The sequence below is a fragment of the Antechinus flavipes genome, chromosome 3, assembly GCF_016432865.1.
Source record: "Antechinus flavipes isolate AdamAnt ecotype Samford, QLD, Australia chromosome 3, AdamAnt_v2, whole genome shotgun sequence".
NCBI lineage: Eukaryota > Metazoa > Chordata > Mammalia > Dasyuromorphia > Dasyuridae > Antechinus > Antechinus flavipes.
The window spans coordinates 396,278,104-396,305,552 of NC_067400.1; the positions used below are offsets into that span (position 1 = coordinate 396,278,104).

General features: G+C 34.4%; 1 pseudogene; it reads left to right on the forward strand.

Annotated features, from left to right (window-relative positions):
- Positions 1-10,988: 10,988 nt before the first annotated feature.
- LOC127557283 (RAD50-interacting protein 1-like) overlaps positions 10,989-27,449 on the forward strand; it is a 50,244-nt pseudogene continuing 33,783 nt past the window's right edge.

Genomic DNA, 27,449 nt, shown 5'->3' on the forward strand with positions numbered 1-27,449 from the left:
CTCATCAATAAAATGAGCTTGGTAAACAACTCCAGTGTCTTTGGCAAGAAAATCCCAAATGAGATCATGAAGAGTCAGAAACATTTCAGCAATGATGAAAAAGTCTGAGTATGTCAGCTGAAGTAGAATCCTCATTTTTATTACAACTAACTACAAATAAAGATTTTGCATTCCAGAGCATAAAGTTAGAGTAGCTTTTACAAATGATATAAATGAAAATCTGTGACAAATACTTAATGCAAGAAATGTTATGTTACAGCTGAAAAGGAACATATTACTCTGCATATAAATATTTATATGGATTTCCTGTATTATTTCTAGAGGTATTTTCTTACTCTTTATAATTCTGACTTTTAGTGCTTTTGAAGTATTTAAAATTCCTTTTGTTTTTATAAAATAAGTCATTAAACTTCGCAATTCTCAATAATCAGTGCATTATTCAAAATGTGAAAACAATGCAAATAAAATCATAATCTCCTACTAATTTCAAATTACTTGACAATATATTTAAGTCAAACAAAATATTATTAAAATTTTTCTATTTATATTGTCCTTTTCCATATGATTTTTGCATGTTTCCCAGATGCCAGCATTTCTACTGTTATTATACTTTACATTGCTGCAATATGCATGTATCTTATTCTTTTGATTATTTTTCTTCATTCTGTATCCCTTCATGTCTTTCCATATTTCTTTATATTCTTCAGACTTATCATTTTCTTCTAGTACATTCCTTTCCAAGTTGCCAGATTCTGGACTTTGTCATCTTGATTCAGTTACCTTCTGATCCTGGAAAACCATCAGCTCCTGTAGCCTTCTTACCCTTCCTGCACATCACTCTACAACACTGGCCTTCTTTTGTTGGGGAGTACTTTCCAATAGCTTTCATTTTGGGAATGTGCCATGTGTCATTTCCCTTGACTGAGATGCTGATTCCCCCATGTTGGAATCCTTACTAACTGCTAACTAATTAGAGTTGATCTAATCTTACAAGAAGATGTTTTGGGCAGAACCTGAAACAAGGTACTAAGTAGAACTAAGTTCAATGAGTTCACACCTCCCTTGAAGCTCGTTGGGCCAGAGAGCACTATGGGAGAAAACCCATAATCCCTCTCTCTCGTATCCCACAATTCCTCCCTCTTGGATAAAAGAAACAGACAGAAGCTCTCGGTCAGATTTCAGTAGAGTTACGCCAGAAGCCCTCTCTCCGAGGCAAGGCAGAATATTTTCCACTTGGCTGGCTGGTGGCAGAAGTGTTCTGGAGAGGAAGACGCTACAAGTCGAGATTTCACCGGAATGACATGAAGACTGGAGCTGGGGAGGCTGAAGAAAGCAGAGGCAGAGGCTGAAGGACCAGACCTTTGGATTTGGCGACATTCGGAGAGAGCTCTTGGAACCAAGCAGAGAGATAGGCCTCTAAGCTAACCGGGCTATATTGGAATAATAAAAGATCTGAACTTTTATCACCTGGCTGCGTTTTGAGAAGAAAAAACTCACCACATTTTGGCGCCCAACGTGGGGCAAACAGACCCCTCAGTGGATTTCAGTGGAAAAGCTACGATCCTGATTCAAGTGGAAAAGCCTCTGATCCTGATCCAGTGGAAAAGACTCTTCAACCCAGAAATTAGAGTGAGTACAACAAAGAAATTTTGTTAGAAGAGTTAAAGTAGAATTTCATCTAAGATGGGACAGATATTTAGAAAACAGTCTGTTTATGTTCAAGGAAAATGTTTAGAGAGCATTGTCAAAATTATGGAAAGCCAAGGTTTAATTATAAGTTTACAGCAAATCACTGAACTTTTACAAACTGTAAAGGACATATGTCCTTGTTTCTCTCTTGATAAGGAATTAGATTTAAATGAATGGAAATTGGTTGGAGAGGATCTTTGTCAATTCTATGATAAAAATGGGCCTAACTCAATAATTAATACATATAATGTAATACAATTGGCTATAAGAAGTTATTTAAGTGATAGAATGATGAAAAGGAAAGTACAGGAGGAAGTGCCAACTTTACTAGGTGAAAAGGAGGATGAATCAGATGAGAATGGAGTTAATTACAATTCTGAGTATGATACTTCACAGCAGGAGGAATTAGGTGATTCCACATCTCATGACCCTCCCCCCACAATTAACCCTTCATGGGTGGAACAAGGGGGAGGGAGAGAGACAGAAACACAGTCAGCTTCTCCTGTAAAGCAGAATTTGACAAGATTAGAAAAAGCATTAATTAAAGCAAAAAATGAAGGAGAAGATATATCTGATTTTATAAATGCATATCCTGTGATTGAAGAGCTCAACTCCTCAGGTCAAAAAGAGAGAAAATACACTCCTTTTAATTTGGGAAAAATTAAAGATTTGAAAAAGGGTTGCACTCTTTATGGGGCTACATCATCTTATGTGAAGATGTTACTGGATAATTTGTCTAATGAAATCCTAACCCCGAATGACTGGAAATCCATAACAAAAACTTGTCTAGAACCAGGACAAAATTTATTGTGGCTTTCGGAGTTTCATGAATTATGTAGGATTCAAGCCCAACGCAATAGGCAAACAGGAGCTATTGTACAAGTTGCTTTTGACCAACTAACTGGAGAAGGTCAGTATGCAGAGAGTTCAGAACAGATTTATTATCCCATAACAGTGTATGAGCAAATTTCTAAGGCTGCAATAAAAGCTTGGAATTCTCTCCCTGGACAGAAAGATGGAAATAATGCTTTCACAAAAATAGAGCAAGGTCCCAATGAACCTTTTGCAGATTTTGTGGGACGTTTACAAACAACTGTAATAAGAACCATTGGAGATAATGCAGCAACAGAAATAATGACTAGACATTTGGCTAAGGAAAATGCCAATGAGATTTGCAAGAGAATCATATGGGGGCTAGACAAAAATGCTCCTTTAGAAGAAATCATAAGATGCTGTGCCACAGTGGGCACAAATGCTTATTATGCCCAGACTATGATGAACATGGAAAGACAAGGTCCTTCTTGGCAGAGGAATTCTAGAGAAACTCGTCGATGTTTTCAGTGCAGAAAAATTGGACATTTGAGAGCTCATTGTAGATATGGAGATAGAGTGAGAAGACAGGGTGAGAGAAAACCCAAAACCCCATGTCCAAAATGTAACCGAGGCTTTCACTGGGCCTCTAAATGTATATTGACCCAGAGGAATGAGAGGCTCCTGCCCAGCCTCCAAAGTATCAATCAAAGGACAGGTGGGGCATGATAGCAGCTGAGGTTACACCCAGAGAGACTTTAGAAATTCAGAACTCTGATGTCATCAACCAACAGAAAAGCAATCAGGATTACAGTTGGGAAGAATACAGGCCTTTTAAGACAAAAAGACAATATCCAATGCAAACAGCTCCAATGTAATTACCAGATGATGAGGAGAAATCCCAAAAGTGGTAAATAGAAGAGAATTAGATAGGTTAACTGCTTGGGGAAGAGGATCTGCTTATATTTTCACAGGTGGAAAAGAAATCAGATGGCTAATAATGAGACTGTCAAAAGAACTTTAAAATCTTCAGATTTCAGTTCCTGAAAAACCAGCAAGAATCATTGGGTTCCCTGAGATGAAAAATTGTTGATGAGACTTTTTGCAGTACTTCAGAGCCTACAGGAATTATTAGATTCCTGGCACATGAACTAATGGACAATGGATTGCTTATGGACTATTTCTAGGACTTATGGACATGTGTAAATTTTCAGGTTGATTTATGTTGTTATATTACTACTAGCCTGTGTTATATTGCTATGTGCTTATGTAAATTATGTATAATGCCTCCCATATTGATGGATTTATGTATACCATGTATATCTGTTACAAAGTTCTGGCCCATATTGATGGATTTATGTGTACCCCTTCAGAAACCCCCTATGTTTTAAAACAAAAGAAAGGGGGAGATGTTGGAATCCTTACTAACTGCTAACTAATTAGAGTTGATCTAATCTTACAAGAAGATGTTTTGGGCAGAACCTGAAACAAGGTACTAAGTAGAACTAAGTTCAATGAGTTCACACCTCCCTTGAAGCTCGTTGGGCCAGAGAGCACTATGGGAGAAAACCCATAATCCCTCTCTCTCGTATCCCACAATTCCTCCCTCTTGGATAAAAGAAACAGACAGAAGCTCTCGGTCAGATTTCAGTAGAGTTACGCCAGAAGCCCTCTCTCCGAGGCAAGGCAGAATATTTTCCACTTGGCTGGCTGGTGGCAGAAGTGTTCTGGAGAGGAAGACGCTACAAGTCGAGATTTCACCGGAATGACATGAAGACTGGAGCTGGGGAGGCTGAAGAAAGCAGAGGCAGAGGCTGAAGGACCAGACCTTTGGTTTTGGCGACATTCGGAGAGAGCTCTTGGAACCAAGCAGAGAGATAGGCCTCTAAGCTAACCGGGCTATATTGGAATAATAAAAGATCTGAACTTTTATCACCTGGCTGCGTTTTGAGAAGAAAAAACTCACCACATTTTGGCGCCCTGAACGTGGGACAAACAGACCCCTCAGTGGATTTCAGTGGAAAAGCTACGATCCTGATTCAAGTGGAAAAGCCTCTGATCCTGATCCAGTGGAAAAGACTCTTCAACCCAGAAATTAGAGTGAGTACAACAAAGAAATTTTGTTAGAAGAGTTAAAGTAGAATTTCATCTAAGATGGGACAGATATTTAGAAAACAGTCTGTTTATGTTCAAGGAAAATGTTTAGAGAGCATTGTCAAAATTATGGAAAGCCAAGGTTTAATTATAAGTTTACAGCAAATCACTGAACTTTTACAAACTGTAAAGGACATATGTCCTTGTTTCTCTCTTGATAAGGAATTAGATTTAAATGAATGGAAATTGGTTGGAGAGGATCTTTGTCAATTCTATGATAAAAATGGGCCTAACTCAATAATTAATACATATAATGTAATACAATTGGCTATAAGAAGTTATTTAAGTGATAGAATGATGAAAAGGAAAGTACAGGAGGAAGTGCCAACTTTACTAGGTGAAAAGGAGGATGAATCAGATGAGAATGGAGTTAATTACAATTCTGAGTATGATACTTCACAGCAGGAGGAATTAGGTGATTCCACATCTCATGACCCTCCCCCCACAATTAACCCTTCATGGGTGGAACAAGGGGGAGGGAGAGAGACAGAAACACAGTCAGCTTCTCCTGTAAAGCAGAATTTGACAAGATTAGAAAAAGCATTAATTAAAGCAAAAAATGAAGGAGAAGATATATCTGATTTTATAAATGCATATCCTGTGATTGAAGAGCTCAACTCCTCAGGTCAAAAAGAGAGAAAATACACTCCTTTTAATTTGGGAAAAATTAAAGATTTGAAAAAGGGTTGCACTCTTTATGGGGCTACATCATCTTATGTGAAGATGTTACTGGATAATTTGTCTAATGAAATCCTAACCCCGAATGACTGGAAATCCATAACAAAAACTTGTCTAGAACCAGGACAAAATTTATTGTGGCTTTCGGAGTTTCATGAATTATGTAGGATTCAAGCCCAACGCAATAGGCAAACAGGAGCTATTGTACAAGTTGCTTTTGACCAACTAACTGGAGAAGGTCAGTATGCAGAGAGTTCAGAACAGATTTATTATCCCATAACAGTGTATGAGCAAATTTCTAAGGCTGCAATAAAAGCTTGGAATTCTCTCCCTGGACAGAAAGATGGAAATAATGCTTTCACAAAAATAGAGCAAGGTCCCAATGAACCTTTTGCAGATTTTGTGGGACGTTTACAAACAACTGTAATAAGAACCATTGGAGATAATGCAGCAACAGAAATAATGACTAGACATTTGGCTAAGGAAAATGCCAATGAGATTTGCAAGAGAATCATATGGGGGCTAGACAAAAATGCTCCTTTAGAAGAAATCATAAGATGCTGTGCCACAGTGGGCACAAATGCTTATTATGCCCAGACTATGATGAACATGGAAAGACAAGGTCCTTCTTGGCAGAGGAATTCTAGAGAAACTCGTCGATGTTTTCAGTGCAGAAAAATTGGACATTTGAGAGCTCATTGTAGATATGGAGATAGAGTGAGAAGACAGGGTGAGAGAAAACCCAAAACCCCATGTCCAAAATGTAACCGAGGCTTTCACTGGGCCTCTAAATGTATATTGACCCAGAGGAATGAGAGGCTCCTGCCCAGCCTCCAAAGTATCAATCAAAGGACAGGTGGGGCATGATAGCAGCTGAGGTTACACCCAGAGAGACTTTAGAAATTCAGAACTCTGATGTCATCAACCAACAGAAAAGCAATCAGGATTACAGTTGGGAAGAATACAGGCCTTTTAAGACAAAAAGACAATATCCAATGCAAACAGCTCCAATGTAATTACCAGATGATGAGGAGAAATCCCAAAAGTGGTAAATAGAAGAGAATTAGGGTCATGAGATGTGGAATCACCTAATTCCTCCTGCTGTGAAGTATCATACTCAGAATTGTAATTAACTCCATTCTCATCTGATTCATCCTCCTTTTCACCTAGTAAAGTTGGCACTTCCTCCTGTACTTTCCTTTTCATCATTCTATCACTTAAATAACTTCTTATAGCCAATTGTATTACATTATATGTATTAATTATTGAGTTAGGCCCATTTTTATCATAGAATTGACAAAGATCCTCTCCAACCAATTTCCATTCATTTAAATCTAATTCCTTATCAAGAGAGAAACAAGGACATATGTCCTTTACAGTTTGTAAAAGTTCAGTGATTTGCTGTAAACTTATAATTAAACCTTGGCTTTCCATAATTTTGACAATGCTCTCTAAACATTTTCCTTGAACATAAACAGACTGTTTTCTAAATATCTGTCCCATCTTAGATGAAATTCTACTTTAACTCTTCTAACAAAATTTCTTTGTTGTACTCACTCTAATTTCTGGGTTGAAGAGTCTTTTCCACTGGATCAGGATCAGAGGCTTTTCCACTTGAATCAGGATCGTAGCTTTTCCACTGAAATCCACTGAGGGGTCTGTTTGTCCCACGTTCAGGGCGCCAAAATGTGGTGAGTTTTTTCTTCTCAAAACGCAGCCAGGTGATAAAAGTTCAGATCTTTTATTATTCCAATATAGCCCGGTTAGCTTAGAGGCCTATCTCTCTGCTTGGTTCCAAGAGCTCTCTCCGAATGTCGCCAAATCCAAAGGTCTGGTCCTTCAGCCTCTGCCTCTGCTTTCTTCAGCCTCCCCAGCTCCAGTCTTCATGTCATTCCGGTGAAATCTCGACTTGTAGCGTCTTCCTCTCCAGAACACTTCTGCCACCAGCCAGCCAAGTGGAAAATATTCTGCCTTGCCTCGGAGAGAGGGCTTCTGGCGTAACTCTACTGAAATCTGACCGAGAGCTTCTGTCTGTTTCTTTTATCCAAGAGGGAGGAATTGTGGGATACGAGAGAGAGGGATTATGGGTTTTCTCCCATAGTGCTCTCTGGCCCAACGAGCTTCAAGGGAGGTGTGAACTCATTGAACTTAGTTCTACTTAGTACCTTGTTTCAGGTTCTGCCCAAAACATCTTCTTGTAAGATTAGATCAACTCTAATTAGTTAGCAGTTAGTAAGGATTCCAACACCCCCATACTTCACTATTTCTCCCACTTTTTTTTTCTCTCCCCACATTCTAGACATTTCATTTCTCTTTTACGTGTTGTCTTTACCCATTAGAATGTAAGCTCCTCAATGGCAGGGACTTTTCTTCTTTCTTAAAGTTGTATTCCCAGAATTTAGAATAATGCCTGATATAGAGCAAACACTGTGTTATATTGCTGTGAGATATTTGTGTTATTTCTGATTAGTTTTTCCATTTTAAATAACGTTGCTAAGAATATTTTTACACAAATAATCATTTCTCCTCACCTAATAACCAATTTAAGAAATAGTTCCATTAATAGGCATATGGATTAAAAGTATTTTTTAAAAAATCTTGAAATTTCACAATTTCATATTGCTTTCTAAAAACACCATACCAGTCTTTAAAATTCCTATTACTTTTCCTAACTGTATATAGCAAATATATAAACACTTTAGATGATTTTGTAAAAATTTGTTAAATTCTTCTGATGAGATTATAATCTTATAGAAAGAGAGGTATATTCTCTTATGTCTTCTCCACCATTTAATAATATTTTATTTTCCCCCAATTGCACGTCAATACATTTTTAGCATTCATTTTTACAAGATTTTGTGTTCCAAATTTTTCTCCATCTCTCCTTCCCCTCTCCTCTTCTAAAAATGTTAGGCAATTTAATATGCTATAGATAGTCTATCATGTAAAACATTTTCATATTAGTCATAGTTCTGAAAAAGAAATAGATGAAAAGAAAAAAAACTATGAAAAAAAATGAAATGAAAAAATGTTTAACTCTGTATTCATTATTTATATGGATATAGATAGCATTTTCCTTTGTAACTCTTTTGCACTTGTCTTGGATCATTGTGTTGCTGAGAGATGCTGAATCATTCATAGCTGATCATCACACAATGTTGCTGATAATGTGTACAATGTTTACCTGATTTTGCTCATTTCAATTTGCATTAATTCGTACAAGTTTTTCCAGATTTTTCTGAAATCTGCCTGTTCATCATTTCTTATTGCATAATAACATTTCATTGCATTTATATACCATAATTTGTTCAACCATTCCCCATTTAATGGGCATTCCCTCAGTTTTCAATATTTTGCCACCATGAGAAGGGTAGATATAAATATTTTTGTATAAATAAGTCCTTTTCTAATTTTATGATCTCTTTAGGATACAGACCTAGTTGTGGTGTTACTGGATCAAAGGTTATGCACTATTGGGTTGCCCTTTGAGCATAGTTCTAAATTGCTCTCCAGAATGTATGGATCAGTTCACAACTCCACCAACAATATATTAGTATCCAAATTTTTCCTACATTCTCTCTAACATTTTTCATTTCCCTTTTTTATACTGGCCAATCCAATAAGTATGAGGTGGTACCTCAATGTTATTTAAATTTGCACTTTTCTAATAAAAATGATTTAGAGCACTTCTTCACAGCTTTCAAGGCTAAGTTTTGATTTCATTTGAAAACTGTCTGTTTATATCCTTTGACCATTTAAAAATTAGGGAAGAAAAATGGTCTCTATTCTTATAAATTTTACTTAGTTCTCTGTATTTGAGAAATGAGGCTTTTAATGGAGACGTTTGCTATAAAGATTATTTCCCAGCTTTTTCCTATCCTAATTTTGGTTGCATTGGTTTTGTTTGTACAAGAGCTTTTTAGTTTAATATAATAAAAATTATCCATTTTATGTTTTGTAATACTTCAATCTCTTGTTTTGTCACAAGTTCTTCCCCTCCTCATAGATCTGACTATTCCTTGCTCTTGCTATTTTGCTTATGGTGTCTATCATTATGTCTAAATCGTGTATCCTTAAGGTTTTTCAGTGTTTCCAACAGTTTTTGTCAAATAGTGAGTTCCTGTCCCAAAATCTGGGGTCTTGGATTTATTAAACACTAGTTTATTGTGATCATTGTCTATTGTGTCTTATGTACCAAGTCTATTCTACCGATCTACTATTTTATTAGCCAGTACCAGATAGTTTTGGTGATTATTGCTTTATAATATAGTTCAAAATCTGGTATTGCTAGGCTATCTTACTTTTTCTTTTTTTTTTTTTTTTCATTCATTCCCTTAATATTCTTGACTGTTCTTCTAAAGGAAATTTTTTTTCTAGCTCCATTAAAAAATTTTTGCTTTGTTGATTGAAATGGCACTGAATAAATTAGTTTAGGCAGAAATACCATTTCTATTATATTGATTCATCCTACCCATGCTCAATTGATATTTTTTCAATTGTTTGGATCTGACTTCGTGTGAAAAGTGTTTTATAATTGTGTACATATTGTTTCTGGGTTTGTTTTCACAAGTATTTTATATTGTTTTTAGTTATTTTAAATGGAATTTTTCTTTCTATCTCTTGCTCTCCTAGGTTTTGTTGGTCATATAAAGAAATGCTAATGATTTATGTGGATTTATCTTATGTTCTGCAATTTTGCTAAAGTTGTTAATTATTCAGGTAGTTATTTAGTTGATTCTCTAGAGTTCTCTATATAAGTATGCCATCATATCATCTGCAAAGAGTGTTAAATTTTTCTATTGGCTCTTCTAATTCCTTCAATTTCTTTTTATTCTCATTGCTATAGCTAATATTTCTAGTATTATATTGAATAATAGTGGTGATAATGGGAATCCTTGCTTCACTTCTGATCTTATGGGGAAGACTTCTATCTTATCCCCATTATAGATAATTCTTGCTGATAAATTTAGATATATTTTAAGTAATACTTTGTTCCTATGCATTCTAGTGTTTTCAATAGTGTTTATGTATTTTGTCAAAAATTTTTTCAACATTTATTGAGATAATTATAGGATTTCTCTTGGCTTTGTAATTCATATAGTTAATTATGTTGATTGTTTCCCTAATACTGAACCTACTCTGAATTTCTTGCATAAAACCCACCTTGTCATGGTGTATAAATCTTGTGATATATTCCTGTAATTGTCTTGCTAGTATTTTGTTCAAATTTTTTTCTATTGATAATCATTAGGGAATTGGTTAATAACTTTCTTTCTCTGTCTTAAATGATTCCTGATTTAAGAAATAGTACCATATTTATGTAATAAAAGGAATTTGGGAGGTCCCCTTCTTTGATTATTTTTCAAATAGTTTATATAATACTGGAATTAACTGTTCTTTCAGTCTGATATTGGGGAGTTTTTCCTAGGAATTTTTATTAATGACTTGTTCAATTCCTTTTTCTAAGATGGTGTTATTTAAACATTCTCTTTCCTGATGTTAATCTATGTAATTTATATATTTTTAAAAAGTCATTGATTTCGGGCAGCCACCTTGGCATCCTCTGGGGTAAAATGCCTCTTACTACCTCTTCAAGTCCAGCCCTGAAGTGGTTCCTTCCTCTGATTATATAGTTTGCTCCCTACTGAAGGGCTGCACATGGAGCTGAGAAGACAGAGAACAGAAGGCCACAGAAGCTGAGCTGAGAAATGAAATAACAGATCTTTTAGCTCTAAGAACTAAGCAAAGATGCCAAGTTTGAGTAGAAGTTAACAGGAGAAAGGTGTGGATTTGAATAAGATGAGGAAACTGGGGCACAGAGAAATTAAATGACTTGCCGGGATCAAACAGCTAATGATCTACAAATGGCAGCTCTTGTCAGAAATAAACAAACCAACCACAATGTTGATGCCTGTGATATCTCTTTCTATGTGTCCAAATATGTAGAAAAGGAAATGATTTTAAATCTTTAAAGAAACTTGGAAAATTCATAGAAGAGCTGACAGAAAATAAAGTACAATTAGAAAACTAGGTACATAAAATTTCATCAGTAGTTCTGAAAAGAATTAAGAATGCCTTAAAAATTTCTGTCAGCTTCTAGAAAAAGAAATTCTTCTTTTTCATTTAATCAACAGCCATTTGTTAACAGCACAACTATGGTTGGATGATCTTGGAATTATAGATTAGCCAAGTAGAAGAAATCGAGTGGCATCTCACCTATCTAAAATAGATTTCACAAATAGAGGAGCTAAGTGATAATATTTAATAACATCTAATGACCAGTAATGTACCAGACATAGCTACTATTTTGGTATCCATGGCACAATTGGAGATTAAACTTCAGGAATCATCATGTTCTCATCTCCTTTGTTTTGTTAAGTCTACTGTTAAATTCTTGCACAAAATCCTCAAGGCAAGCTAACATGATTTTGAAGAGATATTAACACAGATTCACTGGCCATTTATTGGGCCTCCTTGGCCTCAGAATGTAGGCTTAAATAATTTAGATGGCACCCCATAGGTGTACAAGTAACTTGGGAGATACTGTTCTGTCAACTTCTGAAATTTCAAATCTCAGGTGAATTACTGATTGAACCAAAACAACCTTCAGAAAAATATTTTCTTCTGGCCTCACCCTTGGTCATCCTTAGCATTCAGAATATGCTGACTCCCCTCCAGAAGAGGTTCAGTCACCACTTCAATGGGAATTGACAAACTAATGTTATAAACAAGTTAACCTGACTCAGGTATTTATGTGGTTTGGAAAACATGCCAGGTTCCTAGATGAGAAAATTCAACCAATACTAAATAAAGTAGACTCTTCTATAAATGCAAGGTAGAATTTTCTCATGCCCTTATGATGCTGGTTCTTGAGAAATTAGCTGCTGATATCCCCTGTCTTTTGTGTGATGCCAATGTTTTCTGTCACTTGGTAGATAAGGAACTTCTGTTTGAAAGGGAGCTACAAAATGTTCACGAATATCCCAGAACCTTTCCTAGTTCTATGCATATTTTCTCAGAGGAGACATGCTTTTAAAGACAGTTAATTATGGAAAGAAAATTTGCTCTTCAGAAGATGGACTTGGATGCTTTCATCAGAAGCTAATTGGGTTTTACAGTACAAAGATATCACTGATGTTGATGAAAGTTTCACATTGTGCAGAGACATTTATGACTCTGCTACTTGTTATAACATACAGATATAAGAATCTTCCTACAGCTTCCAGAAAGCTTCACTTTCTAGAGTTACAGATTTAGTTAATGATATGATTAACTCACAGATTGGACTGAAAATGCTTTCTTCCTGCAACTTCATCAGGTGACTTTGCAAGAAGTTCTGGGAGAGAGTAAAGCTCTCAGTAAATTGCAGCTATGGCAGCTAGGCTCAATGGAGAGCTCAGTCTTTGATAATATGATTAGTGTCCTGGAATGCTTGAAGCTTGACATGGTGACTCATAAATTAGACTTATCTTCAGAGATATCAAAGATGTAGCCAAACTGTAGACAAAAGAAAGGTGAATGTCCTTGCCCTCTCAGTCACAGCAAACAGTAATGCCTCTATCAAGTTCAGCTTGTCCATTGTTGCTTTCTTTAAGAGATCACCAATTCCAACTCGAACAACAGCGTTGTTATTCCTTATTTAAATTTTTTCTGGCAAATGCTTGTAGAAAAGTTGGATATATACATATATCAAGAAATAATTATTTTTTATTATAGCCTTTTATTTACAAAATATATGCGTGGGTAATTTTCAGCATTGACAGCTGCAAAACCTTTTGTTCCAACTTTTCCCCTCCTTCTCCCCATCCTCTCCCCCAGATGGCAGGTGGACCAATATATGTTAAATATGTTAAAGTATAAGTTAAATACAATATATGTATACATGTCCATACAGTTATTTTGCTTTGCAAAAAGAATCGGACTTTGAAATAGTGTACAATTAGCCTGTGAAGGAAATCAAAAATGCAGGTGGACAAAAATAGAGGGATTGGGAATTCTATAGTGGTTCATAGTCATCTCCCAGAGTTCTTTCACTGGGTGTAGCTGGTTCAATTCATTATTGCTCTATTGGAACTGATTTGGTTCATCTCATTGTTGAAGAGGTCCAGATCCATCAGAATTGATCATCATATAGTATTGTTGTTGAAGTATATAATGACTCCTGGTTCCACTCATTTCACTCATCACCAGTTCATGCAAGTTACTCCAGGCCTCTCTGAAATCATCCTGCTGGTCATTTCTTATAGAACAATAATATTCCATAATATTCATACACCACAATTGTAATGACCACGTATTTAAAATCAGCCGGAGTCAGGAATTCAGGTTAAGGGGAAAATCTTCAATCTTTATTGAAGTGAAGAGATGAATAAGGATTGCGATAGCAATATGGGCAAGAAAGATTGTGATAGCAATATGGGCAGCTGCTACAGGAAGCCAGCTAACAGAGAGAGATCTGACCTGGGCAAACCGTCGCAATGGCAATGCAAAAAGCCTCTCCTTCCCCTTCCTTTTTTACTCCTCTGCCTCCACCCACCAAAATCATCATTTCCTATACAACACATCAGGACTTGCACAAAGAGTGGGTGGGGCCATTCTTTCTCCAAGCTTATATATTAATAGAGTATGGTCCAATTACTATTTAGCCTCATGTGCTTGGGACCTCAGTGCATCAACTCAAGCCTCAGCCTATTACACACAATCTATTCAGCCATTCTTCAACTGATGGGCATCCACTCAGTTTCCAGCCTCTGGCCACTACAAAGAGAGCTGCCACAAACATTCAAGAAATAATTCTTGAAAATTATGCCAATGAAAGAGGAGGAACAACTTCAGGTTGACATGATTTGAAATCTTTTCCCTTTGTTTTTTGACAGTTGCAAGACATCAGAAAAGTATTTCAAACATATCAAAGAAGCCCATATTGTCTTGAATTTGTGTTGGATCCTACTATTGAAGGATGTGCTACAATCAACTACAGAAGAACCTACTGCCACAGTAGCATTAAAAACCTTGGAATTTATAAACTAACTCTGAAAGATGTTGAGATTCTATTTAACTTAAGAACTGGCCCAAATGCAAGTCCTTTTCAAAAGGCTTTGGATTATGATTTTTTAAAAAAATTAAAGAAGTCAAACTTGATTCAGAAAAAAAATCATTGATTTTGCTTAGATTATCAGATTTATTGGCATATAATTGGGCAAAATATTTCCTAGTGATTGCTTTGATTTATTCTTCATTGGTGATGATTTTATCCTCCTCCTCCTTTTTACTCTTTCTCTTCTCCTCTTCCTCCTCTTCCTCCTTTCTTCTTCTTCTTTTCTCTCCTCTTCTTCTAATTAACCCATGGGCTTGTTTTTTTTTTTTTAAACAAAACCAAGTCATAGATTTATTAACTCAATGATTTGTTTGTTTGTTGTTACTGTTTTACTTTCAATTTTATTAATCCCACCTTTGATTTTTCCAGAATTTCCAATTTGGTGCTCAATTGGACATTTTTAATTTGTTCTTTTTCTAGTTTTTTAGTTGCATGCCCAATTTATGGATCTCTTCTTTTTTCATTTTCTTGATCTAAGAATTTAGAGAAACATATTTTCCTCTAAGTACTGCTTTGGTTGCATTCCATAAATTTTAGTATGTTGTCTCATCGTTATCATTCTCTTTAATGAAATTAATGATTATTTCTATGATTTGTTCTTTGACCCACTTATTCTTTAAATTACTTAGTTTCCAATTAATTTTTTAATCTTTCCACTTTGTTGAGTGTACTTTTTATTGATTATCTGAAAAGAATGCATTTAATTTCTGCTTTTCAATATTTGATCTTGCAGTTTTTATGTCCTATTATATGCTGAATTTTTATTTTGGTGCCATGTGCTACTAAGGAAAAAGATATGTTCCTTTATGTTCCCATTCATTTTTCTCTAAATATCTTGTCATTTCAACTCTTTTAATATTCCATTTACCTCGTTAGTTTCTTTCTTAATTTTGTTTGGATTTGTCCAGTTCTGAGAAGGAACAGGTAAGATCCCCTACTAGTATAATTTTGTGGTTTATTTCTTCCTATAACTCACTCAACTTTTCCTTTAAGATTCTCGATACTATAGCTCTTGGTACTTAATATTGATATTGATTAATTGTTTATAGTACCTTTTAGCAAGATATAATTTCTTTCCTTATCTTTTTATAATTAGGCCTATTTTTAAATTTTACTTTGTATTAGTATTTTACTTTTGCTTCAGCTGAAGCATAATAGATTTTTCTCTAACCACATACCTTTACTCTGTGAGTGTCTCTCTGCTTCAAGTGTGTTTCTTGTAAACATCCTATTGTAGGATTCTGGTTTTTGATACACTCTGCTATATGGTTCTGTTTTATGGGAAGAGGTCATCCCATTCAGATTCATACATATGATGACTACTTATATATTTCCTTCTATCCTATTCTTCCTTCTGTTTACCTTTTACTTTTACCTTTTCCTTCACTGTTTGGCTTCTATGACTTCCCCTAATCTGCCCTCCCTTCTGTCACTACATATTTACTTAATATCCATCCTCCTTCTTCCCTATCATATAAGTTAGATTTTTAGTATTAAACCGATTGTGTATATTATTCCCTCTTTGAGACAATACTGATGAGAGTAAGGTTCAAATGATGCTTATCACCCCCCTCCCATTTCCCCTTCTACTTTATTAGGTCTTTTGTGCTTCTCTATGTGAAATAATTTAACCCATTCTATGTCTTCTTTATGCATCCAGTGTACTTCTCTTTCTCATTTCTTAAGTTTTTTATGTTATTCCTTCAAGTTCACTCTTTTTCTATACTCTCTGTTTATGTATATTCCTTCTAGCTATGCTATTTTAAAGAATTACAAGTATCATTTTCCCATGTACATATGTAAACAATCTAGTTCTACTGAATCCCTTATATTTTCTTTCCCCAATTTATATGTTTATGCTTTTCTTGAGTCTTGATATTATTGGAGATAAAATTTTTCAATGCAATTCTCTTCTCCATTTTTCCCCTTAAAATATATTATGCTTAATTTTGCTAGGTAGGTGTTTCTTGGTTGTAGTCCTTGCTCCTTTGCTTTCTGGAATATCATGTTCTTTGACCCCTGATCTTTTAATGTTGCAGCTGTCAAGTTGTGTGTAATTCTGATTGTAGTTCCCAAATATTTAAATTGTTTCTTTCCAGTCACTTATATTTTTCCTTGACATGAGAGTTCAGAAATTTAGCTGTAATGTTCTTTGGAGTCTTGGGGGGGCTCTCTTTTCTGAGGTGAATTCTTTCAATTCCTACTTTGCCCTCTGGTTCCAGGACACTAGGGAAGTTTTCCTTGATAGACTTGAACAGCATCTTTCAAGAAATTTTCTTTTGCTTGTGACTTTCAGGTAGTCCAGTGATTCTGAAGTTGTCTCTTCTGGATCTGTTTTCTAAGTTAGTTGTTTTTCCCATTAAGTATTTTTCATGTCCTTCCATTTTTCATTCTTTTGAATTTGTTTGATTAATGCTTGATATTTCATACTGTCCTTAGCTTCCATTTGCTTTACTGAATTTTAACTTTTAAGGTGTTGTTTTCCTCAATTAACTGCTAAATTTTCTTTTCTATTTGGCTAATTGTACTCTTTAAGTAAGTATTTTCTTCAGTAGATTTTTGCATTTCCTTTTTCATATATCCAATTCTACTTTTTAATGAGTGTTCCAAGGTATTAACTCTTTTTTCATAATTCTTTTGCACCATTTATTTTCCCAATTATTTTTCTACTTCATATTTTTTCATGTAATGTTTTCATTTTCCCCAGTTATACATAAAAATGATTTTTACATTTGTTTTTTAAAACTTTGATTTTTAGATTTTCTCCCTCTCTTCCCCCAGTTAAGAAGATACACGTGAAGTTATGCAAAACATTTTCATAATTTTTTTTCCCAAAGAAAATGGAGATTCCCCTTTCCTCCAAAAAATCAAGAAAAATAAAGTTTAAAAAAGGTATGCATCATTTATATTCAAACATAATCAGTTCTTTTTCTGGGCATGGATAACATTTTCCATCATAAATCCTTCATAGTAATTTTGGAATTTTACTGCTGAGAACAGCAAAATCATTCACAGTTATCATCCTATAACATTTACATTATTTTGTACATTTCATTTTGTTTGAGTTAATGGAGTACTTTCAAGATTTTTCTGGTAATAACATTTACACTTATATTTACTCTTTTCTCCAAGGTATATTTCTGTATTCTTAATCATTCAAGTTCTTGATCTTGTAATCAACATTGATTTATAGCCAAGCCAAGATAGTCACCTTGTCAAGTTATTTATCATATCTAATAAATTGCCAAGTCTTTTAAATTCTACTTCTATAACTTTTATTGCATGTGTGCCAGTTGTTAAACAAGTAATAGATTTGGAATCAAAAACCTGGATTCAAAACCTGACTCTGACATTTAATATTTATATAACTTTCAACAAATCACTTTACTCTCTCTTGGATTAAATAATCTGTAGTTTTTAGCTCTAATTCTATGATTTTTTTCCTCTACTTGTATGGCAATCTTAGTTCAGATAGCATCTTGGTTTAACTTTCATAATAGTCTAACAAAAGATCTCCCTATTTCTAGTTTCTCCCCTTTTCAACCCATCTCCAAATAGTTGCCCAAATAGTTCTGAGCATGATATTGATCATGTCACTCTACTGATCAGAAACCTTCAATGGTTCCTTAGTTATTCTAGAATAAAATATGTTTCACAGCTTAGCATTTAAAAACCCTTCTCAGATCATCTCCAGACTATCTTTACAAGTTCATTCCACATTAATATTCTTTATACTTATATGACATTCTCATAGAGCCATCCAAAGAAAATTGATCATATGGAACTGAAGCACAGAGGGCTTACATATAGATGTACATATATATCATAAAATAATAGATATAAATACAAAATCTATCTAAGTAGGATGGATAGATTGGCCTGTGGGAGTAACCAGACCTTAGAGTTTGTCTGCTTCCAATCTAAAGATATGGAAATTTTGGTGAGCCCATTTCTGATCATGAGTGGCTTCCCATTTATCTCTTATCTTGGATGTCCAGTTCATCCTTAACTCAAAAGTTTAAAGGCTGGAGGACACTGACCATTTTCAACTACATGCTCCTTATCCCAGTATCAGCTTTGGTGAGAAGATCCAAGGGTGTTGGAACTAGATAATTCTTGGAACTTCCTCAGCATCCTCAAGGTGATAGATGAATTGCATTTGCTTGAGCCAAGATTATTGGATGTGAATCTCTGGTAACTTGCTTTATATCTATGAAAGTAATTTGCTACATTCGAACTTCTGTTTTTTTCACTTGCCCTAAGTTGGTTAAAGCTTTAAATCAAAGGCATAGTCTAAAAATAAATTTAAAAAAATAACCAGTTTTTTTCTAATAAGGTCTTTTATTTTCATGCACTATTCAGGACCTACTGAATTAAGTGACCTATTTCAGTTTTATATGCTTCACAAAACTTTATTTTCCTTTTAGTTGGTGAAATCTCATACTATCTGCTTTATTAATCCAAATTATACTGAGAATTCTTGTCAGAATGAATTTTCTAATCCATTGTATATTATATCCAGTGAACCTCTCCAATTGGTTATTTATAACATTTTACATCAAACAAAAATTTCTGTGTCATACAAGGCTAATCATCAGTTTCACCACCCTGCCTCGATTATTAAGTCCTTAAACAGGCCAATCCATAGAGGATATACTTTCTCTTTCTTTTTGCTTCTACTTTAGAATCTTTCCTTAGTTGTTCCTAATATTTGAATTAATTTCCCTCTTCTTGCTCATGTCATTATATCAATAAGCTCAGAGTTCTGAGCTTTATACAGGAAGATTTTATAAAAATTAATTGCAATTTTTGAGCCATCCTTTAATTCAATCCTACTTTCAACTACAAACCATACCCTTATTGTCATATTTACTTTTGTTTACAATACCAAAAGATAAGTAAGGCTGTTTAAGATAAAAATTCCTATAATGTTTAAAAGTTTACAAAATAGCAGCTCTTTTTGTGGTGACAAGCAACTGGAAACTGAGCCCAACAGTTGGTGAATAGTTGAATAAGTTATGGTATATGGATGTTATAGAATATTATTGATCTATAAGAAATGATCAGCAGAATGATTTCAGAAAGATCTGGAGAGAAACTGATGCTAAGTGAAGTAAGTAGAACCAAGTTAACATTGTACACAGCAACAAGAAGATTATGTGATGATCACTCTGATGGAACTGGTTCTTTTTAACAATGGGGTTATTTAGCCCAGTTCCAATAGACTTATGATGGAGAGAACCATCTGCTTCCAGAAAGAGGACTATGGGGACTGAATATGGATTAAAATATAGTATTTTCACATTTTTTTGTTATTGTTTGCTTGCTTTTTTCTTTCTAATTTTTTTCCTTTTTGTTCTGATTTTTTTTTTTTGTGCAGCATGATAAATGTGGAAATATGTAGAGAAGAATTGCACATGTTTAACCTATATTAGGTTACTTGCTATCTGGGAGAGGTGGGGGGGAAGGGAGGGATAAAAATTTGGAACAAAAGGTTTTCCAAGGGCAAAGGTTGAAAATCATCTTTGCATACATTTTGAAAATAAAAGCTATTATTTTAAAAAAGTTTACAAAACTTTTTTTCTCCAAACAACTGAGGTACCAAGCAGAATCATGTATGTGTGCATATGTGTATATGTATACGCACATACATAGATTCACATTGTACTACATTCATTAATCATGGGACTTCAAATTACATTAAAATATCAACATGTTTACTTTGACATGTAATGTTTTTATTTTTGTGAAAGTTGTTTCTTGCAATTATTTCTTATATTTGTTATAAAGAAATATGTATAGTTATATAAGAATATATAAGGTATGCTGATTCAGTTTACAAAAACTAAAGGCAGCCTCTATTGAAATACATTAAATGTCTTCTAGGTCTGCATTATGATGGCCTTCTACTCTATTAAATTTCCAGCAGCAATACCACATGACACTGCTGATCCCAGTTAATCTGATAAGCATTCTCAGCAATGTCAAGGGAGAGTTATTTGAATTATCCATCTGTCAATAAAGACTGAAAGCTGAAAAAAACACTCTTTAAAACAATTAGCTATTTTTAGATTTCTGTTTTTCTAGGAACAAATTATAATCATATAACTAAGTTGTTATTTTTAACTCCAAAGATAATAGAAATATTAATTTGAATACAAAGACATATACAAAAGTTTTTCATAGCAATCTTCCTTCTCCAATCAAAAATTCAGATGAAATGACTTGATAGTCTCATCTAATATTGAAATCTTCTATAAATGCTATATTAGCCATACCTAATTTATCAGAATTTTTTCAGAGAAAGAAAATGAATGCATGTAGCAGAATTGTATGCTTAGAAGTCATTATAATATTGTAACAGTAACAAATATTTAGATAGACCGACAGACAGACATAGCGATATAAAATAAAATCTTTAAATATTACATTCCATAGATCCAAAGCAGAGTAGGGGAAGCTACCCAGCTGAACATACAATATTCTGGGTCAGAATTTCCGAGAGGAGAGAATCACAAGGGAACACAAGCTCTAGTCACAGTGCCAGAGTAAAGAGTAGCACTAGCACTTGTGCCTGGAAGGGACTAGAGCTTTTCCTGGGCAAATACCAGAGTGCAGATCAGCCTATTGATCACAACTTTCCCAGGATCACACCATCATGGAAATACAAAAAAACTTATAGAACCCCAGAATGACTTTTGAAAACAGCAGCATAAATAAAGCCTGAAGCTTTAGATAATACTTTGATACCACAAGGGGTACAGCGTCCAACTTTAACATAAAGTTCAAAGTCAAAAACAAGCAAGAAAAATTATTTTAAAAAAGGTATTTGATCACATGGGCTACTCTGGTAGCAAGGAAGACATGAACTCAGAAGATGATAACAATGTAAAAATAGTTACCCCAAAAAAGCCTCAAAGAATAATGCCAATTAAACTGAAAAACAACCAGAATTCTTAGATGAGTTAAAGAGATAAGAATGGTAGATGAAAAATTAGGAAAAGAAATGGAAATTATGAAAAGAGATTTAACAGGTTGGTAAAAGAAACATTTTAAAAATACTGAAGAAAATAATACCTTAAAAAAAAACAAATTGCCTAGTTGTGTGACTCAGAATAAGTCACTTGAACCCAAATGCCTCAACAAGAAAAAAAAAAAACAGAATTGGCCAAATGATAAAAAGGGGGCACATAAATCCCCAAAGAACTTCTCAAAAAAGCAGAATTGATCAAATGGAAAAAGGTACAAAAGTTCACTGAAGAACCTAATTCTTTATTAAAGCTTTTTATTTTCCAAAACATATGTGTGGACAATTCTTCAACATTAGCCCTTGCAAAACCTTGTATTCCAATTCTCTCTCCCTTCCCCCACGCCTTCCCCTAGATGGCAAGTAGTCCAATACATGTTAAACATGATAGAAATATATGTTAAATCTAATATATGCATACATATTTATACAATTATCATGCTGCACAAGAAAAATCAAATCAATTAAATTTAGGAGAAGCAAAATAAAATACAAGCAAACAATAACAAAAATAGTGAAAATGCTATGTTGTGAACCACTCTCAGTTCCCACAGTCCTCTCTCTGGGTGCAGATGGCTCTCTTCATCATTGGAACAGGTTTGAATCATCTCATTGTTGAAGAGAACTACATCCATCAGAACTGATCATCATATAATCTTGTTGTTTCCATGTACAATGCTCTCCAGGGTTCTCTGAAATTATCCTGCTAGTCATTTCTCATAGAACAATAATATTCCATAACATTCATACACCATAATTTATTCAACTATTCTCCAATTGATGAACATCCATTCAGTTTCCAGTTTTTTGCCACTACAAAAAGGGCTGCCACAAATATTTTTGCACTTGTGGGTCCTTTTCCCTCCTTTAAGATCTCTTTGGGAAATAAGCCCAGTAGAAACACTGCTGAATCAAAGGATATACACAGTTTGATAACTTTTTAAGCACAGCTCCAAAGTGTTCTCCAGAATGATTGAATCTGTTCACAATTCCACCAACAATGTATTGGTGTTCCAGTTTTCCCATAATCCCATCCAACATTCATCATTATTTTTTCCTGTCATCTTAGCCAATCTGAAAGGTGTGTAGTGGTATTTCAGAGTTGTTTTAATTTGCATTTCTCTGATCAATTGTGATTTGGAGCACCTTTTCATATGACTAGAAACAGTTTCAATTTTTCATCTGAAGAGTCTGTTCATATCCTTTGATCATTTATCAATTGGGAGAATGGCTTGAATTCTTTTTTTTTTATTCTTTAAATAACTTTTTATTGACAGTCCTTTACATGTTGAATAGGTTACAATATATCCTAGATACAATATATGTGTGCAGAACCGAACAGTTTTCTTGTTGCATAGGGAGAATTGGATTCAGAAGGTATAAATAATCCAGGAAGAAAAACAAAAATGTATGCAGTTTATATTCATTTCCCAGTGTTCTTTCTTTGGGTGTAGCTGCTTCTGTCCATCCTTGATCAATTGAAACTAAATTAGCTCTCTTTATTGAAGAGATCCACTTCCATCAGAATACATCTTCAAACAGTATTGTTGTTGAGGTATATAATGATCTCCTGGTTCTGCTCATTTCACTTAGCATCAGTTCATGTAAGTCTCGCCAGTCCTCTCTGTATTCATCCTGCTGGTCATTTCTTACAGAACAATAATATTCCATAACGTTCATATGCCACAATTTACTCAACCATTCTCCAATTGATGGGCATCCATTCATTTTCCAGCTTCTAGCCACTACAAACAGGGCTGCCACAAACATTTTGGCACATACAGGTCCCTTTCCCTTCTTTAGTATCTTTTTTGGGTATAATGGCTTGAATTCTTAGTAAATTTGAGTCAATTCTATACATATTTTACAAATGAGGCCTTTATCAGAACTTTTGAATGTAAAAATATTTTCCCAGTTTATTGCTTCCCCTTCTATTCTTGTATATATCAGTTTTGTTTGTACAAAACCTTTTTAATTTAACATAATTAAAATTATCTGTTTTATGATCAATAATGATCTCCAGTTCTTTGGTCACAAATTCCTTCCTCCTCTACATATCTGAGAGGCAAACTACCCTATGTTCTCCTAATTTGTTTATATCATTCTTTATATCTAGATCATGAACCCATTTCAACCTTATGTTGGTATACAATATTAGGTGTGGGTCAATGCCTAGTTTCTGCCATACTAGTTTCCAATTTTCACATTAGTTTTTTGTCAAATAGTGAATTTTCCCCCAAAAGCTAGGGTCTTTGGGTTTGTCAAACACTAGATTACTATAATCATTGATTATTTTTTCTTATGAACCTAACCTATTCCATTGATCAACTATTCTATTTCTTATCCAATACCAAATAGTTTTGATGACCACTGCTTTATAATATAGTAGAACCTAATTCTTTAAAAATTAGAATCAGATGAATGGAACTATTGATGACATAAGAAGAAACAATAAAACAAAGTTAAAAATGGAAAAAAAAAAAAGAAGAAAATGTGAAATACCTGATCAGAAAAAACAATTGACTTGTAAAATGTATTAAAAAGAGATAATTTAACAATTTTTGGACTATCTGAAAGCCATGATCAAAGAAAGAATGTATAAATCATATTTCAAGGAGTTATCAAGAAAAACTACCCAGATATCTTAGACCCAGAAGGTAAAATAAAAATTGAAAGAATTCACCGGATCACCTCCTGAAAAAGATCCCAAAATGCAAATTCTCAAGAAGGGGAGAAAAGAATGTATGTTGCCAGGTACCTAGAAGAATCTTTAAAAACAGCTTCACAAAACTCCTGAAATTTGGGATAATTCACCCTTCACCCAGAAAAGAGCCTAAATTTGACAAAGAGTTAAAAACTGAGCAATAGGCTAGGAAAATGAGCAGACAACAACAACAACAAAATGTTTCTGAATATTGAAAGCTATTATGGTGACAAGAAAGATCAAAACAAACACTCAGAAGATGGTAACAAAGTCAAAGCACCTAAATCCAAAGTCTCCAAGAAAAATAAGAATTTGACACAAACTATAGAAAAGCTCAAAAGGGGCTTTGAAAATCAAGTAAGAAAAATAGAGGAGGGATTTGGAGCCAAGATGGTGGAGAGGACACACGAATCTTTCTTATCTCTCCTCTACGCTCAAACTATTTTTATGAAACGCAGCCTCTGAATTAGTGCTTGACTGTCAGAACCCATGAATATTGGGAGTATAACACATTACCAACAGAAAATAATCTGGAAATTCACTGTCTGTTTTTGCTCACAAGTGTGGACAGAATGGGGCTAGGCCAGGTGCAGACTCAGGCAGATAGGCAGTGAGAGCATGAAAAACAACTCATGCTGAGCAGACCAGAGCGAGGCGAGGTGTGGTCTTTGCAGATGGAAACTCTGCAGGGAGAACTCTACCATAGGACAGGTTGCTCTGCTCTGGCAGTAAGCCAGTAGTTCAGCATAAAAGCTATAAAGAAAGATGATAAAGAATATAACTCCAAAGTGCTAGAGTCTCTCAGGACCTGACCACACCCACCCAGCACCAGGAGGGACTCAATCTCAGCCTGCAACTGCTAATCCTAGTGCAGCCAATTATCGCAGCACAGCCTCTGCCTTCCACTGCCACTGTGCTGCCACTTCCTGTTGTCTGTGATAGAAGCTCAGAAACCACTCATTGCATGAAAAGAAGACTGCAGCTTTTTGTTATTGTCGTTAAAATGAGTAAAAAGGCAAAGTGGGTTTTAACTATAGATAGCTTCTATACTGAAAGAGAACAGATTTCAAAGCCTGAGGAGACTAGATGAAAACCTACAGGTGGATATGATCTGATCCCCATCACATAAGGTTCTCATAGAAGAAATTAAAAAGGCTTTTAAATGAGAGCTAGAAGAAAAATGGGGAAAGGAAAGAAAAGCTTTGCAAGAGGGTCTGGATAAGGCATATAACTCATTAAAAGATAGAGTGGAAAAAGAAAACAACTTCCTGAAAAACAGAATTTGTGAATTGGAAAAAGAAAATAACTCCTTAAAAAATAAAATTGGCAAAATGGGAAAAAAAAATCCATAGAACAAAACAACTCATTTAAAAACTCATTTGGACAATTACAAAAAGAAATTTAAAAAGTAAATTAAGAAAATAATTCATTAAAATCAGAATTGAACAAATAGAAATGAATAACTCGAGGAGACACCAAGGATCAGTCAAGCAAAACAAAACAAAACAAAAAAAAAAAAGAAAGAAAAAGAAAAAGAAAAAGAAAAAAAAGAAAAGAAAAAGAAAAAAAGAAAAAAAAGAGAAAAAACTGTTAAATACCTATTTGGAAAAACAACAGAATTGGAAAATATATTGGATTTCCTGAAAATCATGGTTAAAAAAGGAGCCTAGCCACTATTTTTCAGGAAGTCAGCAAAGAGAATTGCCCAGATGTCATAGAATCATCAGAAAGTAAAATAGACACTGAAAGAATTCATCAATCACCTATTGAAAGAGTTCCCAAAATTAAAACTCCAAGAAATATTGTGGCTAAATTCCAGAACTATCCAAGTAAAAAACACTACAAGCAGCCAGGAAAAAAACCAATTCAAATACCGAGGCGCCACATTAAGGATTACTCAGGATCTAGCAGCATCCACATTAAAGGATGGAAAGGGCCTGGAATCTGATATTCTGAAAGGAAAAGAAACTTGGTATACAAACTGAGCATTTTCTTCCAGGGAAGAAGATGGACATTCAATGAAATAGGTGAATTTCATTTATTTCTGATGAAAAAACCAGAGCTAAACAAAAAGTTTGACCTCCAAATATAGGACTCAAGAGAAGCATAAAAAGGTAAAAAGAACTCTTGAAAACTGCATTTCTGTTATAAGGTATATATAAAGAGTACATATATAATTTGGTTTTACTGTTGTAATATAAAAAAGGATCTAGAAGAGGAAAGAAAATTGTACCAGAAAAAGGGAAAAGTGGGGGTACTATATCTCACAAAGAAGCAAAGGGAACCTATTATATTTGAAGGAAAGAAGGGAGGGGGTTGAACATAGTTTGAATCTTACTCTCATCAGAATTGGCTCAAAGAGAAAATATTAGACATATTTGTTTTACAGAGAAACTTCTCCTACTGCATTGAAAAATGGGAGGGGAAAAGCTAAAAGGGAAGGGATAGGCTAAATAGAAGGGAATACAGAAATTGAAAGGGAAAGGTTTAAGAAAAGGGGAGAAATTTCAAGGGGGAGGGAGGGATTCTAAAGAGAGAGGGCTGCATGAGGCAAGTGATACTCATAAATTTAATACTTGGCAGAGGGGAGTAAAGGGGAAAGTAGAGAGAAAAGCATAATAGTGGGAGATCTCAATCTTGCACTCTAAAAACTAGATAAATCAAAACACAAAGTAACTAAGAAAGAAGTTAAAGTGGTAAATAGAACACTAGAAAAGTTAGGTATGATAGATCTTTAGAGAAACTAAATGGAGACAGAAAGGAGTATACTTTCTTCTTGTCAGTTCATGGAACATATACAAAAATTGACCATATATTAGGACATAACGAACTCAAATTCAAATGCAGAAAGGCAGAAGTAGTAAATGCATCATTTTCAGATCCCGATGCAATGAAAATTACATTCAATAAAGCGCCAGGGAAAAAAGAGAAAAGGGGAATTACCAAAAAGTAATTGGAAAACTAAATAATCTCATCTTAAAGAATGATTGGGTGAGACAGCAAATCATAGACACAATTAATAATTTCACCCAAGAGAATGACAATAATGAGATGACATACCAAAATGTGTGGGATGCAGCAAAAGTGATAATAAAGGGAATTTTATATCTCTAGAAGCCTACTTGCATAAAATAGAGAAAGAGAAAACCAATGAATTAGGCTTGCAACTAAAAAAGCTAGAAAAAGACCAAATTTTAAAAACCCCAATCAAATACATACTAAACTTGAAATTCTAAAAAATAAAAGGAGAGATTAATAAAATTGAAAGTTCAAAAAAAACTATTGAATTA